At 40.4% G+C, this 17,182-nt stretch overlaps 1 pseudogene; it reads right to left on the reverse strand.

Moving 5' to 3' along the window:
* Positions 1-286: 286 nt before the first annotated feature.
* Positions 287-13,918, reverse strand: LOC124849603 (annotated as a pseudogene).
* Positions 13,919-17,182: the final 3,264 nt, after the last annotated feature.

Consider the following 17,182-nt stretch of genomic DNA (forward strand, 5'->3'; position numbering starts at 1 on the left):
AGAAGATATAGACAATTAGATGAAGACCAACAGAGTTTGGTCATATATCATGAAGTGATCTACAAGGTTTTGAGTTGTTTTATTATTACAATTCACAGCAGATTTGAAATTTCTTTCTACATTGCTGAACTTCCTCAAGCATCACTCTATCCAGCTTATAAATGACGAACATATTAAAGTTTATTTAATTTCTACTTCTAGTCCGCAGATTATAATACGGCGCATCACCATCAGTTTAATTACATTTACCCAAACTAATATGTAAAGAAGATATAGACAATTAGATGAAGACCAACAGAGTTTAATCAACACAGTGCATGTTGTAACTTTAAATTCCCTTATATCTCATGGCAGAGAAGGGTAATGCAAAATAAAACAACTTGAAAGGGACACCATTTTCTCGAGTTACAGCTGACACCCAAACCGGAGGTGCTGCTGGACAATCTCCTCCAGGCCCAAACATGTAAGTCTGTGTTGATCAGTTTGACACCCAGCCGCTGTGGGCCAATACTCGATCCATGTTCTCTCACCGAGCACGTACTGATACCTGTGGACAGAAAAGTGAAACACACATGTCAGATGCTTGGAATGAAAGAGTACCAGATACGACACACAACACACAAAGAGTGTAGACACAAAGAACAAACTTACGACTTGCCCATGATGAGGTATGGTTTGCCTGTGCCCAGATCTACAGACTCCCTGGAGTGTGGAGAACTCAGGAATCGGCGTATATCACCCAGAGGACCCCCATCGAAAACTTCCTGTGATTAGAAAAATGGCAAAAGACGGAAGATATTTAAAGATTGAGTGCAAACACTTTAAGCTCAGTGTCCAGTGGAGTCAGATTGATAACTCTCTCATATTTGTGCAGTAGAAATATGATGCTACAGCTGGAGTTGGCTGACATCATGGCATAAACACTGGAAACAGTTTTATCTCATTTGTTAAACCTGTACATAAACTGAAATGTTAAATAATTCACAGTTTTACAAGGGTTTACGTGCTGCTGTCTCCAAGGGTTGCCTTGCAATAAGATAGCCAGCTGCAAATACTCAGCACACAGAAATGAATCTTTTGGTCTGCCTCACAGCATTAATTCTTATTAGTGTGCTTCCTTTAACTGGCCATGTTTTTGGAGACTAGAAACACCACTGATGAGATGTCAAGCCCCCTTGAAATTTAAGAAAGCGGCAAAAAGAATCTATGCCATCTTCAACTTGAAGACACTTAGACACCTGTTCGATAAAACATTACATAGGGGATTGCAAATTTGAGATGGTTCAAGGAGAAGATAAACACCCACCGCTTTTGATCACCTCTTGTATCCGCATTGTGTAAATGTCAGTGGACAAAACCTCAGTAAATTGCTCCAGTTTCACTTCGCACACAGAGGATAGACAAGTTGCAGTTTGTTACCTCCCTTGCTTACTTATTCTCTCAATGTCCTTCTCACATACAAGTCATTCACATTAAGACAAATCTCTTCATCAATGCAGATCATTTTCGATTGCGTCTTACTAAAATCTATTCTGCTGCTCGGTGTGGTCTCACAAAATTTGGTGGTGCGCTGATCATTGCTGATGTTGCCCTTCTTCTGCATACTGCAGTTCTATGAAAACACACAATAGGCACAAAGGGACAAGTCATGAACCGATAATTTGAGCATGTGTGTGGGTGTGTGGATTGGTTGATGGGCGACTGCATCTGACACCTGCCCAGATCCCTTCGCAACAATCTGGTGATTTACTGTGAGTCACATTACACGACCAACTCCTCCAGTCTCGTTTAATCTTTAATTGGTCTCAAAGTATCCAGATTTATTAAGGTGCAGTCAACAGACAATGCAGGGGGATGAGTGGTCACTTCTTAATGAAGTTCTGTATTAGTGCTTACGAGTTCCTTCAAGAATTTCAGGTGCATCTTCACAGAGACACCGTCCTGTTTACCTGCAGCACATGTGCATATCTTATTTCTACAGAGCCTCAGTAGTTGACCAGCTGTCCTCACTGGATGGTAGAATTTCACACACTGGGTTTCTGCAATGGGAAAGGAAGATAATTGAAACAAAACTATGCTAACTGCATTGTTGCATTAATTGAAAATGTACATAAAATTCTATCTGCAGCAGAGAAAAAGATCTTGGAGCTCTCTGGAGCATAGAGAGTTCTGAGTGTGTTTGAGACTTACGGTCATAATACTCATAGACAGACACAGCCGCCGGCTGTAAGATGCCCACTTTCAGCTTCTGGTGGATCCTAAAAGTGATCTCCTCTGGTCGTGTTTGAGAAACCTGTGGAGAAATGTAGAGCAAAGGTGAGGTAGAGACAAAGAGAGAGAGAACAAGGAGAGATAAAAGGGGAGAGAGGGAAGAAAGGCTGACGTCTTACCTTGTCCAGGTAGATGATCAGTGAGCCTCTCTCTGACAAGAGTGTGTTCATCTCATATTTTGCAATATACTACTACACACAAACATACAGAGTGTCAGACACCTTTCCAAACCATATACCGCTGTGTGGGTTTTGTGTGGATTTTTAAAAGCTCTTACTAAGTCCAGGTCATTTGTGTTAACGGTGAAGCCAGTAAGCAAGCCAATATCCAAGATCCACATGGTTGCATCGCGATCCCTGTCCTTATATCTGAGCAGAATGGAAAAACAAAACAGGCACATACAAGCAGACAAAATGACAGCAAATGATAACAAAAAAACAACAAGAGACAATGGGCGGCAAATTACCTGGGATGAGCTCCACGGACATGTGGAACTGCTGACAGTAGCTCTCCTTCTCTGTAGACAGAGCCTAGTACTGCGACACCATCTGTGACGCAGCAAAAAAAAAGGGCATTTTAATATTGAATGCACTGTCATCAAATAATATAGGTATCCATTTGAAAGGCATTGTTCACACAAGACTGAAAATGTATCTGGTCTCATCTGGGATGAAAAGGACACAGGTTGATGTACAACAGATGATAGAGCTGCGGGCAAAAACATGTTTTTTATTTACTGTCACTGTTGCTTCTCCTGTTCCTGTGGCCGTCACTTTCACATTCTGGTTTATATCATTGATCTGTGGGGACACACACAACACACACACAAAGACACGACATCAACAGAAGTAACAAACAGGCAGAAAGCAACAGGCATGATGACAGAGTGTGTTCTCACTTCAGATGTTCTTGTGACATAGTTGTTGTTGTTGTTGAAGTTGTACTTCTCAGGCTTTGCCCTGCCCGGCCGCAAGGCAAAGCAAGGCAAGGCAAGTTTATTTGTATAGCACATTTCAACAACAAGGCAATTCAATGTGCTTTACATAAAACATTAAAAGCATTGGGAGGAAACACATAAAATTACATTAAAATACAATACAATTGTATTAAAATACAATTATTAAAAAGAGAAATTAAAAAGAGAAAATAAAAACAGGTGATAAAAGTTACAGTGCAGTAAAAGAAATGCATAGATAGTTTATTTACTGAAAGGCAGCAGCAGACAGAAAAGTCTTCAGTCTTGACTTAAAAGAACTGAGAGTTGCAGCTGTAGTGCAGTTTTCTGGGAGTTTGTTCCAGATCTTTGGAGCATAGAAGCTGAAAGCTGCCTCTCCATGCTTAGTTCTTACTCTGGGGACAGAGAGCAGACTGTCCCAGACGACCTCAGAGGTCTGGTGGACAATTTGTCCGCATTCAGATCGTACCCTGGTTCTTTAGCAGTGGCATAATATTCTGCTACGGCCTGTTACACTATTATGGTAGCCTGGACAGGAAAAGAATCCACATGAACTAACAACAAAAAAAAGTTAAAATGCATTAAACAGCTTGAGTCAACATGGATGTAGTCCTGCGTTACCTGAGTTGATCCAAAGCCTCCGCCAACCTTCTGCTGTTGGCTGAACCATCTCACAACAGGTCTGGCTTCTTCAAAGGCCTTTATCAACAGAAGGTGAGAAAAGACTTGACGTCTCTGTGGTTGACTGAATTTTTTTTTGTGTGTTTAAAAAGCAACAAAACCTTGTTAATTATAAGGAGAGATTACGGTTCTTTTATTTCTATACTTCTCCAAAACCCACCTTGTTAATCAGTTTTTTCTATAATGGCACATCCTCCTTGTAGAGTTTTGGCACTTGCCTCATTCAAGTAATCAATCACAAATCAACTTTTTATTTTTGTCAAATTTGTGTTTGTGTTTTTACGTTGTTCAAATAAAAGCAAAAAGTAGAAATTGTTTTCACTGTGGCTGGATTTTCATTGCATAATAAAATAAACGGAGGAGCGGTAAATCCCTTCAAATGTCTACCACCAGTTTGGAGTGCTCTGTTCAATAGTCAGCAGAACTGAAAAGAGTCTGTGGTGTTGAGTAAAAGAACCAAACATTTGGAAATATATTGAAATTTAAATGTTTCTAACACACGTTTCACTGACTCTCCTCATAAACCCTCCACCCTTTTAGTGAGGTAGAAGGGCTTATGAGTGTATTGTATTATTTCTGCAGCTTGACATGCTTGTGAAAAACAAATAATGTAAGCGTGACGTGCATACCTTGGCCTTCACGAGAGCAAGAAGAGCATAAGCTGTGGCCTCCAGTGTGTAAATATGTCCTTTAGGTACAGACCAGTGGGACAACTCTAAGGATAAAACAGAAAAATAACTCTTTATTATCAAGCAGAACTTGTGACAAACTTAGACACATTAATCAAAGCAGAAGAAATGTGAGCAGACACTCACACACAGGCTTGCACACAAGAGAATAGGATTGATAAAGGATTTTTAAGGCCAATACAGATTAAAACTGTTGAAAAAGGAAAAATCTGATATTCTGTTTTTAATACGGACACATATCTTAAACATATCTGAAAAATACCTTAAAAATAATTACTTAAAATTCAATTGAGCAGGACACAGGAGGAAAAAAAAGTAGAAATCATCTTCCCATAATATCGACCATGACATTGTGATGTTCGGGCTCTAATAAATGTAAAAGTTTGTGGACGTGTGTTATTTTGGTCTTCTATACATCTCTAGAGTATTTGTGTGTGACATCACCTGGGGAAACAAACTTGAAGAGGATCTCTCGGTCCAGGTTGCCTTCATTGGCCAGGGCATATGATGTCATAGCTACAACATATGGGTTGGTGAGGCTGGGCAACTGCTTCCCCAGGTAGGCCACTGCTTTGTCTATGCTGCCTGGCAGACTCTGGACATCAGGAGAAGAGAGGAAGGTAGGCAGGAATCAGCGTAACGGATAAGCAGCAGGAATTTCAGTGCAAACATGAAAGGCTGCAATTGGGTGCGATAAGAGCAGTCCATCCGTTCATGTTTAGAGTCTACTCCTGCTCAGGAATGTTGAAGCATGTGTCTTCAGAGCCATACTGAGACTCATTAGTAACAGTTACTGGTGACGCTACTCTTAAAGAAGAAATCTCAACACAGTATCAACCTTCCAAATCATAATTAGCTAGATGTTTTGGATTTTTAAAACTATGTCAGCTCAACTGATCATTTCCTGATCCCTTTTTCTAGTGGGTGACCGATCAGAGACTATCAACCATAAATAGGAACCAAAACGAGCGCGGGTTTATAGACAGCAAAATATTCTGCATGTAAAAAGTTTATGTTAGTCTTTAGGAAGTCTTCAAGGAAGTTCAAACTGTGGGATGATCTGCTCTATTATAAGATGCAATTGTCCATGTCTATTCTGGCTTTCAAATTACAACCGAGTGTGACTTACCGAGGACACTATTAACTAATTACATGAACTTGTGCAAAAAAGGCCTCTTATATGGACCCCATGACCGGCACCACCACTGTTTTTATTGTATTTTGGTAACACCACATTATCCCAAGTGAACATGAAAGCATAGTGTCGGAATATCTGAACAAATAAAGATACACAATGTAGCCAAGTTGTTAGAGAATGAAATGCAAGTCTGTTTTTGTTAATATCTGTCATGTCCGGAATAAAGGCCTCAGTTGTTTCTAAACTTATTAAACCTTTTGAGCGGTGAATCTCCCACGAGAATCCTTGTAAACAGTATGAGTATGTGTCGAGCATCAACAGAAAGTTGTTTCGCCCTTCTCTAATGTGGCGTGAGTAAATGAAGAAATAAAAGAGGTGAAAGAAAATGTAAATGCAAATGTGTGCAAGGCACTCACGTTGACAGTGGCAGTGCATAGTGTCCGTGACTCCTGCATGGCGATGTGGCAGAAGGCCATCATGGAGGCTTCTGAATCTGTGCCACGCACATCACCCTACACACACACACACCGCACACACATTCGTTTTCGTATAAGGTGATACAGCATGTAACTTTTTTCATCTCCATCAGCTATTTTTTGGCATCAAATTGAAGACTGATGTTAATGAAATTAGTGCGCGCAAAATCATCTCTCCGTGGGACACCGATCCAACTTCTCTGAACACGCCGTCGGGATGCTGTGCGTTGAGGATCAGAAACTTCACAGCGCCGCAGATCACGTCTTTTTGCAATGTCTCGAGATTGTTGGCCATGGTAAACACCTTGGCAACATAGGCTGTCAGCCTGAGAGAGAGAAGAAGAGGGTAATTGTTTGGTTCCAGTTATTTGCACATGAGATACACCCATCCTTGCATAGCCAAAATCTACATAAGGGGAGGATGTGCAAACGTTGGCATATGAGTTCATGGATGTTTGGATGCCTCACCAGGTGCTACCCTTGCGGTTGGTCCACACAGCAAAAGACCCATCTTTCTTACGGAAAGAACAAAAACATACAATGTTCTTACTGGCTGTCATTAACTCTGCCGAAGCCCATGCGTTGGATGATAGTAATAGAAGTCCTGTTGAATTGAGCTCCTTGTTTAAAGGATATTTTTCTGATGGTATTTTTGTTGTGAAAAAAAGACAATCCTGGTTAAAAAAAAATGATATTCATGTGTCTATATGTTTATTTAGTTATTTCATCTGCAAATCAGTACGTGTAGGGGATTTTACCGGTCTTGATATGCTGGAAGGCTTCGTTTCGTTTCTGAAAGCCCACGATTTCCCACTGGTTGGTTTTATCCAGATACCTGGTTGCGATGACAGGTAGGGTCATGTGGATCATGTTCTGCATTCCACAGCCTGATGGCTGGTAGATCAGTGTGCCCATTGATTTCCCACTAATGGCGTTCTCCACTAGGACACCAACATTTTCCCTCCCTGCACGTACACAGACCAACAAAAAAAACCAAAGCACCGTAAATCAACACAAAGAAAACAAATCAACAACCTTGACTCTCAGTGGTTGTGGGGGACCATACCTTTCACAGAGATCTGTGTGCGCGTAGGTGTGTTTGGAAACATATCTGTCTTTGGTATTCCACTGTTCATAATTTCTTTTTGTACACCACCTGAAGGAAGAAAGGGGCTAGTCAGAGGATCAACTCAAGTGGTAGAATATTACAACATGAATGTAAAATGTAGCTGTTTAATTGGTTGACTCACCTGCACCTTTATTAGTGGGTTCTAGAGTTATACCCCTTTGGAGATTTTACCAGTACGCCTTCAGGCTGGGAACAAAACAACAGGGCAAACATCAGAAATCACATATTTTATGCTGGTCTATGACAAAATGCAGAATAATATTTCCCATTGGTCTTATTCACAGTTCATTTTGAAAAGGCTGATTCAGTGTATATTTGCATTAGATGTTAAGCCACAAGAAATGCCTCCTCATACTGCCTTTATCAAAGGAGAGCGCCCCCATTCATGAAATCACTCAGTTCTCCTTATATATATATATCAAACACTTACTGTAATAGTGAGCAGTATTAGGACACTAACTCATCATCATTATTTTGCTTCATCTCTGACAGCTATAGACATGAACAGTGGTAAGCCTTGCATTTTTATGAAATGTGAAATTGTAGGATTGTTAGCAGAAAGTCATGCACATTGATTAGCTTTTTTGTTCCTATGGTGTTTTTTCAGATGATACTATATAAGAAGGTAGATTTACAAGCTCAGAACTTGGACTTGAATATTCGCCAGTGATTTAACAGAAGTGAACAAAGACATTTTGTTGCCATTTTATGTGCAGGAGATGCTGAATATGTGGCTACACACAACAACTCAACTCAAATTGGTTGCAACTGGCTGACAGTAGCCACATATACATTCACATCACAAAGTAACAGGTCTGAGAAGTAATGTAATGTTAAAACTGAGCACGTTTTTATTGAACATTTTACTGCAGCAGGGGAACTGTTTTGATATGTTTTTTAAAAAAGAAAAAATAAGCTGTTTCTCTTACCACCACCTGCAGTATCTTCGTGATTCCATCAATGAGTTAAGAGCTTTTAACAGCTGGTTTGACCTCAATGTGGAATTGTCCTTCCATCATGGGAATGATGAAAAAGGGTACAGATCGTGTATATTGGGCTCCGACTCTGACCTCCTGATGATACCTTGCATGTTTAGAAGCTGCACTGTACACGTGCGCCTCCTCCATCAGATCCACACGCACCTTGAGAAAGAGACAAAGGTGGAGGAAGAGAGTGAGACCTGCCACCAAGCGGATGTGTTTCACAATTTGACTCTCATGTTTGACAATTTCCTGTACAATTTGTCACAAATAAAACAACAACAATGTGCAAAGGGTGTTAAAACTAATATCAGTAAAAATCATCAGTTTTAGTGTCAGTCACTCAAAAAATAATCACCCATGATTTGAAGAAATTTAACTCTTTTCATCGTTACCCAAAGGATCTATTTGATCTTGAGAGTGAGAAGGCGAACTTCCAGCTGCTCTCCGCGGACAGTAGAGTCTGGCAGCCTGAGATCAATGAAGAATTTCTTATGGACAATCACTTCTAATGGCACGCCAACACAGATTCCTTAGAGATGAGAGGAATAAAAAATAGAAAAAGGTGATGAAACAGAGATTAATGAAAAAAAAGGGTTAAAGACATTAAAGAGTTTTAAGATATTCAGGTAATAACTAAAACAAAAGGCGGATCGCACTCACTGAATCCTCTCCATCTCCTTACAGCAGTGCAGGAAGGCCTGGACACAGGCTGCACCGTCAGAGATGTACTCACTGCGCCGCTCACAGGTGTACGAGAGGGGGGTTTCTTTCATACCATCCAAGCAACACTCATGTTGCGTCTGATCTTCATACTGACTCACTGGAAAGTAAGAGTTGTGGAGAAGAGACGTGAGAGGTGAGAAGGTATTGTATGAAGTACAAAAAAAACAAAAATTGGAAAGCTTGAAAAAAAGCATTTTAAAATAGGGGAAATTTGAAACAGACATGAATAAACTAGTTTATCCACATTGCACAAAATCCCAAGTTCACGCTTAGAATAAGTGAAAAACAAAAGTCCCAGCATTTTTGTACCACTTGATCAATACATGGTGAAGCTGAGTATTGTGAGAGCCAATGACAGAAGTTGTGGTGACTGGGTAGTTAAGAGCTGTGTTTTTTCACCTAAGCTGGTTGTGACGTCCATTACTGTAGTGGTTCTTTTCCTCCTGCTGGGGACTAGACATTTCAATTCTGGAAATGTAACACAAGCTAAGTGTTAAACAGAGCACAACAAGGCTGGACCTAGAAGAGAGCTGGTGGTGGTGAAGCCAACATAGAAATGTTTTAATAGGAGAAGGTAAAACAATGACAGTAAAGCAGCGTGCAGGACTCAAACAACAGTTCGGCATCGAAGAATACACTCATACTGTCCTTCCCTCCGCCGGGTGTGCAGCCTGTGTCATATTTCTCAACAATGTCCCACACCTGAACAGAGCAGATGTCACACACAGAAATACAAACACACTCAGCACTGGGTTCAATTCAATTCAATTCAATTTTATTTGTATAGCGCCATATCACAACACATCACAACCCCCGCTGTAATCTATACCAGACTGATACATATAATTAAAAAATACAATTGTGTTGTTGTTATTATTAGTGATGATATTAATATTAATATTAATAATAACAATAATAATGGCTGGTTTGTGTCCTGCAGCTCTGGGGTCAGAGATACACTAGGAGAGATAGAAAACACAAACAGGGTTAGTGACATGTACTGTAAACATATCGGGGGATAGGGGGGTAGTATAACAGTTGCTTTAATTTCTACCAGTCTGATACTTATAATTAGTGAAAACTGACACTTATAAATACAATAATGTTATTAATAATAATAATAGTAATAATAATAATGACGGGTTTAGATCCTGCAGCTCTGGGGTCAGATCTACTAGGGGAGAGAGAAAACAGAGTTAGTGACATGTAATATAGATACATGGGGGCCGAGAGAGAGAGATCGAAAAAAGTGGGAGAAGGAGAGAGAGAGAGAGAGGGAGAAGGTGTGTAAAATAAAACAGACCTATCTGTAAACTGTCAGGACAAGTGCAGCTTTGATGTGAGGAAGACTTATCTATCCAGTGCATTTGCAGAATGACAGATATACAGTAAACTGGATGTTGATTGGTAACACATAGTGTAGATCCATTTTTACCTCCACGCTCTTCAAAATATTTTCACAGATAATAAATTGAATAAAGAAATTGCCTTTTTCTGGGTGAGTCCGTGCTTCTTATTGAGGACGTAGACGCCTTTGTCAACCGCCGCCAGTCCCACTGTGGCATCTGGATCCCCGGTGACCTGCAGACCAAACGTCCTGCGAGGCTCGTAAGACCGAACAGGTCTAGATGATTCCAGCTTCAGCTGAATGTGAAGGAAAGGGCAATGGATGTGACATGCAGTTTTGTATTTGTTGAAGTTACACACGTGTTTCTTGGACACTAATATGTCCTGGAAGTACTGGATTGACTTTTTCACTTTGTGTGTCTTGTTTGTTCACTTGATTAGTTTAACTCACTGGGCCTATGCAGGAGTCCTTGACATCCACCCAGACAGAGTCTGATACCACCTCATTATCACTTTGATGGTAGTAGGCTATGATGCGGAATGATGGCTGCATTTCTTTGGTGATGGGAACTATCAGGGAAATCAGTACTTGGCCTCTTGACTTATAATGGCCATGTTTGACCAACTGACCCCTGCTCAGGATCTAGGGACACAGATTTACACAAACATGAGAGAGAGTATAATGGTCCACCACTCGTCAAACTCAATCTGACAGTTTTATTAACCCCCCCCCCCCCCTTTTAATAGTCATAAAAGAAATACATCCGGTCATAAACATACATCCAGTCATAAACTGCACGTGCGGTCGTGACGTCATTTGGACTTCGGGCGTGACCTTGTGTGACCTGTGCCTGGTTCCGGCCATTAATGACCCCCCATAAACTGCAGCTGTGTTTTTGATCTTGTTTTGATCTTGTTTTAACTTTTAATGTTATAGTTTGTTCGTCCCATGACTGGAGTCTCCGAGAACTCCCCCCTTTTCTCTTCCTACTTTCCCCTCAGACTGCATCTGCACCCCTGCATCTTTTCACAGGCTTTCACAGGGTTATAAATTCCATTCTCGGACAGCATCTGCACGCCCAACCTGACAAACAACCCACATAGGCCCCTCCTTTCCGCTCATGATCTTTTAAAACGTTAGTCTTTCTGTAGTCTTTAAGCTGCTTGAAACATTTGTCTCAACATCGCAAAAAGAGTTGGTGTCGATACTACCGTCAAAGTTGTTGGCGTGCGCAGGAGACTGGAGGTAGCGAGGCGATCTCCGTTGGCCACGATGATCAGCGAGACCCCGGTGACGGCCTTCAATGCTGGGTGGTCTGCTCCGAAGAAACGAATGGTTCACCCCCAAGTGCATCTGCACCCCAACCTGCGTGGACTTCCTATACAACATGTTCTCCCCCCTCGCTATATGCACTTCCTTTCGGTCACGGAGCAGTTAATTCATTCACTTATCCATTTAACAGTTCATTTATACTCTTCTTTAAATCTAAGCCTACACATAGTTGAAGTGTGAAGACAGAGTAGACGCTAGAGCTGTGCACATATGACAAAACAGAACAAAATGTCTACACAACGACCTGGCAACTAAATGGCTACACAACTAGATTCAAAAGTCTCAGATCCCCCAACTCATGTTTGGGAATGAGATTTGGTTTAGTTTTTATGTTGAGACGTTGTTAGAGTACAGATCTGAACCATAAATTAAGTGTTCATTATCGGCATACAGGCTTCTTCACAAGACTCTGTAAGCTTACACCTACATTGGTTTAGGAAATGAGAAGTGAGAAAAGTCTACCCTATTCTCTTATCATTTAACAAAATTACGGCCCCTCAGCCCCTCAAACACACACACACACAGCAACCCCAGCGATCTCCGTTGGCCGCGATGATCAGCAAGACCCGTCTGCTTAACCTCTTTATATAAATTCCATACACAACGAACAACAAAGTGTTTTAGTTACTTACAGTATTTCCTATCTCATGAAATTGTCAAAGCTTCTTATCAGCTCTACGTTTCGTTCTCGTAATGAAAGACGAGGGCAATCAAACTCCTCAGGGGGTGATCACAAACAGCATGGATTTCCTGACAATGGGAACCAGACCCCGTCTTTGCCACAGCCCATCGCCCGCAGACACACACACACACACACACACACACACACACACACACACACACACACACGCACGCACATACACACACCCCACGCACACACATTTTGAGCAAAGCAACGTTATCTGCTTTTTACAACTTTGACCAAAGAGTTTCAAGGATATAAGGACAAGCTTGGAAACAGTCATCTCCATCACTTTCCAAATCTTCTGAAGAGAGAGAGAGACAGAGAAAGACCAAGAACCCTCTTTGGAAGACGCTGGTATGTTAACCTATTGTGAGTACTTTCAATTTCTTTAGGATATTTGATGTTTACAGAGGTCTAAAAATGAACATATTTTTCTACAGAGAGCATAACATGATCACCTTCGGTACACTACCAGAGTTTGACATCTTAGACACTGACTTTGAGTATATTGTTAAACTATATAATTAATATAGTTTAACAATGACTTAACTGTAAAAATTCACCAGTCTTCTCTCTCTCTTTCTTAGATTCAATGTCTGAGTTGTGGGAGATTGACCAATTTGCCAGCCAGCAGCTAAATCTGGAACAAGAACCACAGCCACAGCCGCAGCAGACATACTCTGTTACATCCAGCCCCATCAATCTTTTATCCCCCCACCCGGACGAGTTTCCTGAGGTGTACGGGTTGAACCAGCAGCATCAGGTTGGGCCTATGCTACAGAGGTGGATCAGCAGAGGGGCCGAACCACCGTGCCAGTGGTTTTCATGTTTCCACAACCAGCAGACACGGCATCCATCGGCCCCAACCCTCCGCCACCTACCGCTGCCTCAGCTCTCCCTTCATCAGCAGCACCCGTCTATGGAGAGACAGCAAGCGGCCAAGAAGTAGAGGATCTACACCATTCAGAGGTCAATGTTTCATCTAAATTCAGAGCTCCGAGAGTTGGAGGCAGACGCCGAATTGATCCGTGTAAGTTTAAAGTTTTATTCTTTAATTTATTGTCGAAAAACTCTGCACAGAATTATGTAATTGTGGACACAACTAGAGTATGAAAAACTAATTTTTTATCTCTCTCTTTTTACGCAGGAGTAAGCTCACAGCAGAGGGGAAACTGCTGTCGTAACTGTGCTTATATCGCAGAGAGGGAGCTTCTCAATCGGCAGAGACACGAAGAGGTGCAACTTCTCAATCAACAGAGAAACGAAGATGCACTGATTCAGCATCAGAGGTTGTATGAAGTGACCGCCTCTTTACTGCGTTTCATGCAGCGTGCAAGACTGGAATAAGTGATGTACAGGGTTCTGTAAAGGAAGTGTTGGGTGATTTTAACCTTTATTTTTTTTGGTTTGGTTTGATTGATTTTTGTTATTCTTTTATGCTGTGTACAATTGTTTTTCCGCATCTGCTAATAAAATGGACCTAAACATACCTGACATGTGTGACCCATTTTTCGCCATCAACCATGCTATTGCACAGATCGAAGCAAATCAACATGAGCAACCAGATAATCAGATGAATCCCAGTAATGAACCCACAAATGCTAATAACATCGTCGATGTACGGCCTCTAGATTTCTTTGAAGATTTAAACAATGCTTCAAATAATCTGCAGAATCAACAAGGTGCAGGAAACCCGATCCTCAACCCCCAGACTCTGCTACTGTAAATGATCAGGAAACAGCGCAGCCCAGCTGTTCTACTCATAATGCAGTTGATGCAGCTCACCACGAACCATAATCAAATAGACGCGAGAGATTTAACAACGTCGAAATTATTCAGCCTCTCGACATTGTTAGCCGTGAAGAGGAGCTTGATTTTGCAGAATATTATTCTAGGGTGATGGGTATGTTGGAGACTGCTGCCGAAAGAGCCTTTCAACAGGCGGGTCGACAAGACGTGGTGCAATTTGAGCTGAGAGGTGATAATCTGAATCATGACGCCTCTGTCATCTTGAGAGGGGAGAGGGTGACCGCGATTTGCTCTATTCTTTTATTGACCGCATTGTGCAATCAAACATGACCGTCAGCGGCAACAGTAAGCTGCATGTAGTAGCTTAAATCATAAGAAACCCTCATGGTGCCGGTAAAAGACTTTTAGCAGAAACATTAGACACCGAAATCTTGAAAAAGAAGAGACCTTTTCTATACGTTGTCGAGAATGAGCACAACAGTCTGTGTTTTGCTATGAATTTAGCTCATCTACTCAACCCTAACATCACAGATAATGAAGCGCTAACGATTGGTAAAAGCATGCAAAATAGCGCGGGAATGTGCGATGACACGGCTGTAACTCTGAGTGATATACTGTTCCTGTTTCTGCATGAAAACCACTATTACGGCATCATCAGCGCAAAAGCCTTTCTCGGATGTAAAAACGTGTGTAATTATTGTTATGAGGTCAGTCAATGCGACATCTTTAAAAAATGTCTAAATTGCAACTGGTGTTACTACGTTCCCCTGACCGGTCATATTAAGCCGCACGAGTGTTCGAAGCTGAAATGTAAAATTATCTTCAATAGCTCAGTCATTTATGAGAAAACAGGAAGTATAACAAGCTCATACATAGGGGAACAGAGAATCACCAAAATAAAACAGGAAATGGAAAAAACTAACAGCAGACATGACAGTTATTGATATCAAACCACCTCTTATATGTCCGTGACATCCTGTCAGATCTTTCATAGCTGTTAGTTTGTGAAAAAAGCCAAAGGAAATGTCATAGCATCACTATTAGTTAGCATTTTGCTTTAATATGCATATTTGAAGGTTTGTATCTTCGATAGCTCTGTCATTTATGAAGTTATTGACATCAAACCACCTCTTATATCACCGTGACATCGTCTGACAGCTTTCACAGCTGTTAGTTTGTGTAAAAAGCCAAATCAAATGCCATAGCATCAAAATTAGTGAGTATTTTGCTCTAATATTCATATTTGAAGGTTTGTTTCTTCAATAGCTCAGTAATTTCTGAAGTTATTGTCATCAAACCACCTCTTATATATCCGTGACATCCTCTCAGCTTTCACTGCCGTTAGTTTGTGAAAGAAGCCAAAGGAAATGCCATTTTAACAACATTAGTGAACATGTAGCTTTAATATGCATATTTGAAGGTTTGTATCTTTCATAGCTCAGTCATTTATGAAGTTATTGACATCAAAACACATCTTATATGTCCGTGACATCCTTTTGAATCTTCCACTGCTGTTAGTTTGTGTAAAAAGCCAAAAGAAATGCCAAAGCATCAATATTAGTGAGTATTTTGCTTTAATATGCATATTTCAAGGTTTGTATCTTCAGTAGCTCAGTCATTTATGAAGTTATTGACATCAAACCACATCTTACATGTCCATGACATCGTCTCACAGCTTTCACAGCTGTTAGTTTGTGTAAAAAGCCAAAGGAAATGCCACAGCATCAACATTAGTGAGTATTTTGTTTTAATATGCATATTTGAAGGTTTGTATCTTCAATAGCTCAGTCATTTCTGAAGTTATTGTCATCAAACCACCATCAAACCATATCCGTGACATCCTCTCACAGCTTTCACTGCCGTTAGTTTGTGAAAGAAGCCAAAGGAAATGCCATAGCATCAACATTAGTGAGTATTTTGTTTTAATATGCATATTTGAAGGTTTGTATCTTCAATAGCTCAGTAATTTCTGAAGTTATTGACATCAAACCACCTCTTATATGTCCGTGACATCCTTTTGAATCTTCCACTGCTGTTAGTTTGTGTAAAAAGCCAAAAGAAATGCCAAAGCATCAATATTAGTGAGTATTTTGCTTTAATATGCATATTTCAAGGTTTGTATCTTCAGTAGCTCAGTCATTTATGAAGTTATTGACATCAAACCACATCTTACATGTCCATGACATCGTCTCACAGCTTTCACAGCTGTTAGTTTGTGTAAAAAGCCAAAGGAAATGCCATAGCATCAACATTAGTGAGTATTTTGCTCTAATATTCATATTTGAAGGTTTGTATCTTCAATAGCTCAGTAATTTCTGAAGTTATTGTCATCAAACCACCTCTTATATATCCGTGACATCCTCTCACAGCTTTCACTGCCGTTAGTTTGTGAAAGAAGCCAAAGGAAATGCCATAGCATCAACCTGAGTGAGCATTTTGCTTTAATATGCATATTTGAAGGTTTGTATCTTCAATAGCTCAGTCATTCATGAAGTTATTGTCAAGAAATAACTACTACAAATTAAAATTAAATACGAAATCTGACATCTAAAGTTAAACACTGCAATCAATACTAAATAAATATATCTGACAAAAAAGACATCACAAACAGATGTAATAACATAAAAACAACCAACTAAACACCAAATACACCAAAGTTCTTCAAATCCCCTAACAAAACAAAGGGACGGAAATTAGAACACCATTACTTAAGGTAACAGTGAGGAAACAAATAGTAATCCACCGAAAAAACTGAAAAAATTAAACTTTCCTCACTTTCCACCAATCAAACACAGAATCACTTCTTGAAACACAAAATATCCTACACCAACCAGTTTTTACTCACTTAACAACAGAAAGGGGCGTGTCCAAATACACCACGACTGAGGGACCAAATCACCAGCACCACAGATTTATGTGGAAATCACATAACCCTAACCCACAACAAAGTTTAAAAACAAACCAAAAGTCCAACCAACCAGACACCAAATAATTTTATCTTAACACAATATCCTTTACATGGA

This window comes from Scophthalmus maximus, chromosome 18 (genome assembly GCF_022379125.1).
Source record: "Scophthalmus maximus strain ysfricsl-2021 chromosome 18, ASM2237912v1, whole genome shotgun sequence".
Taxonomy (NCBI): Eukaryota; Metazoa; Chordata; class Actinopteri; order Pleuronectiformes; family Scophthalmidae; genus Scophthalmus; species Scophthalmus maximus.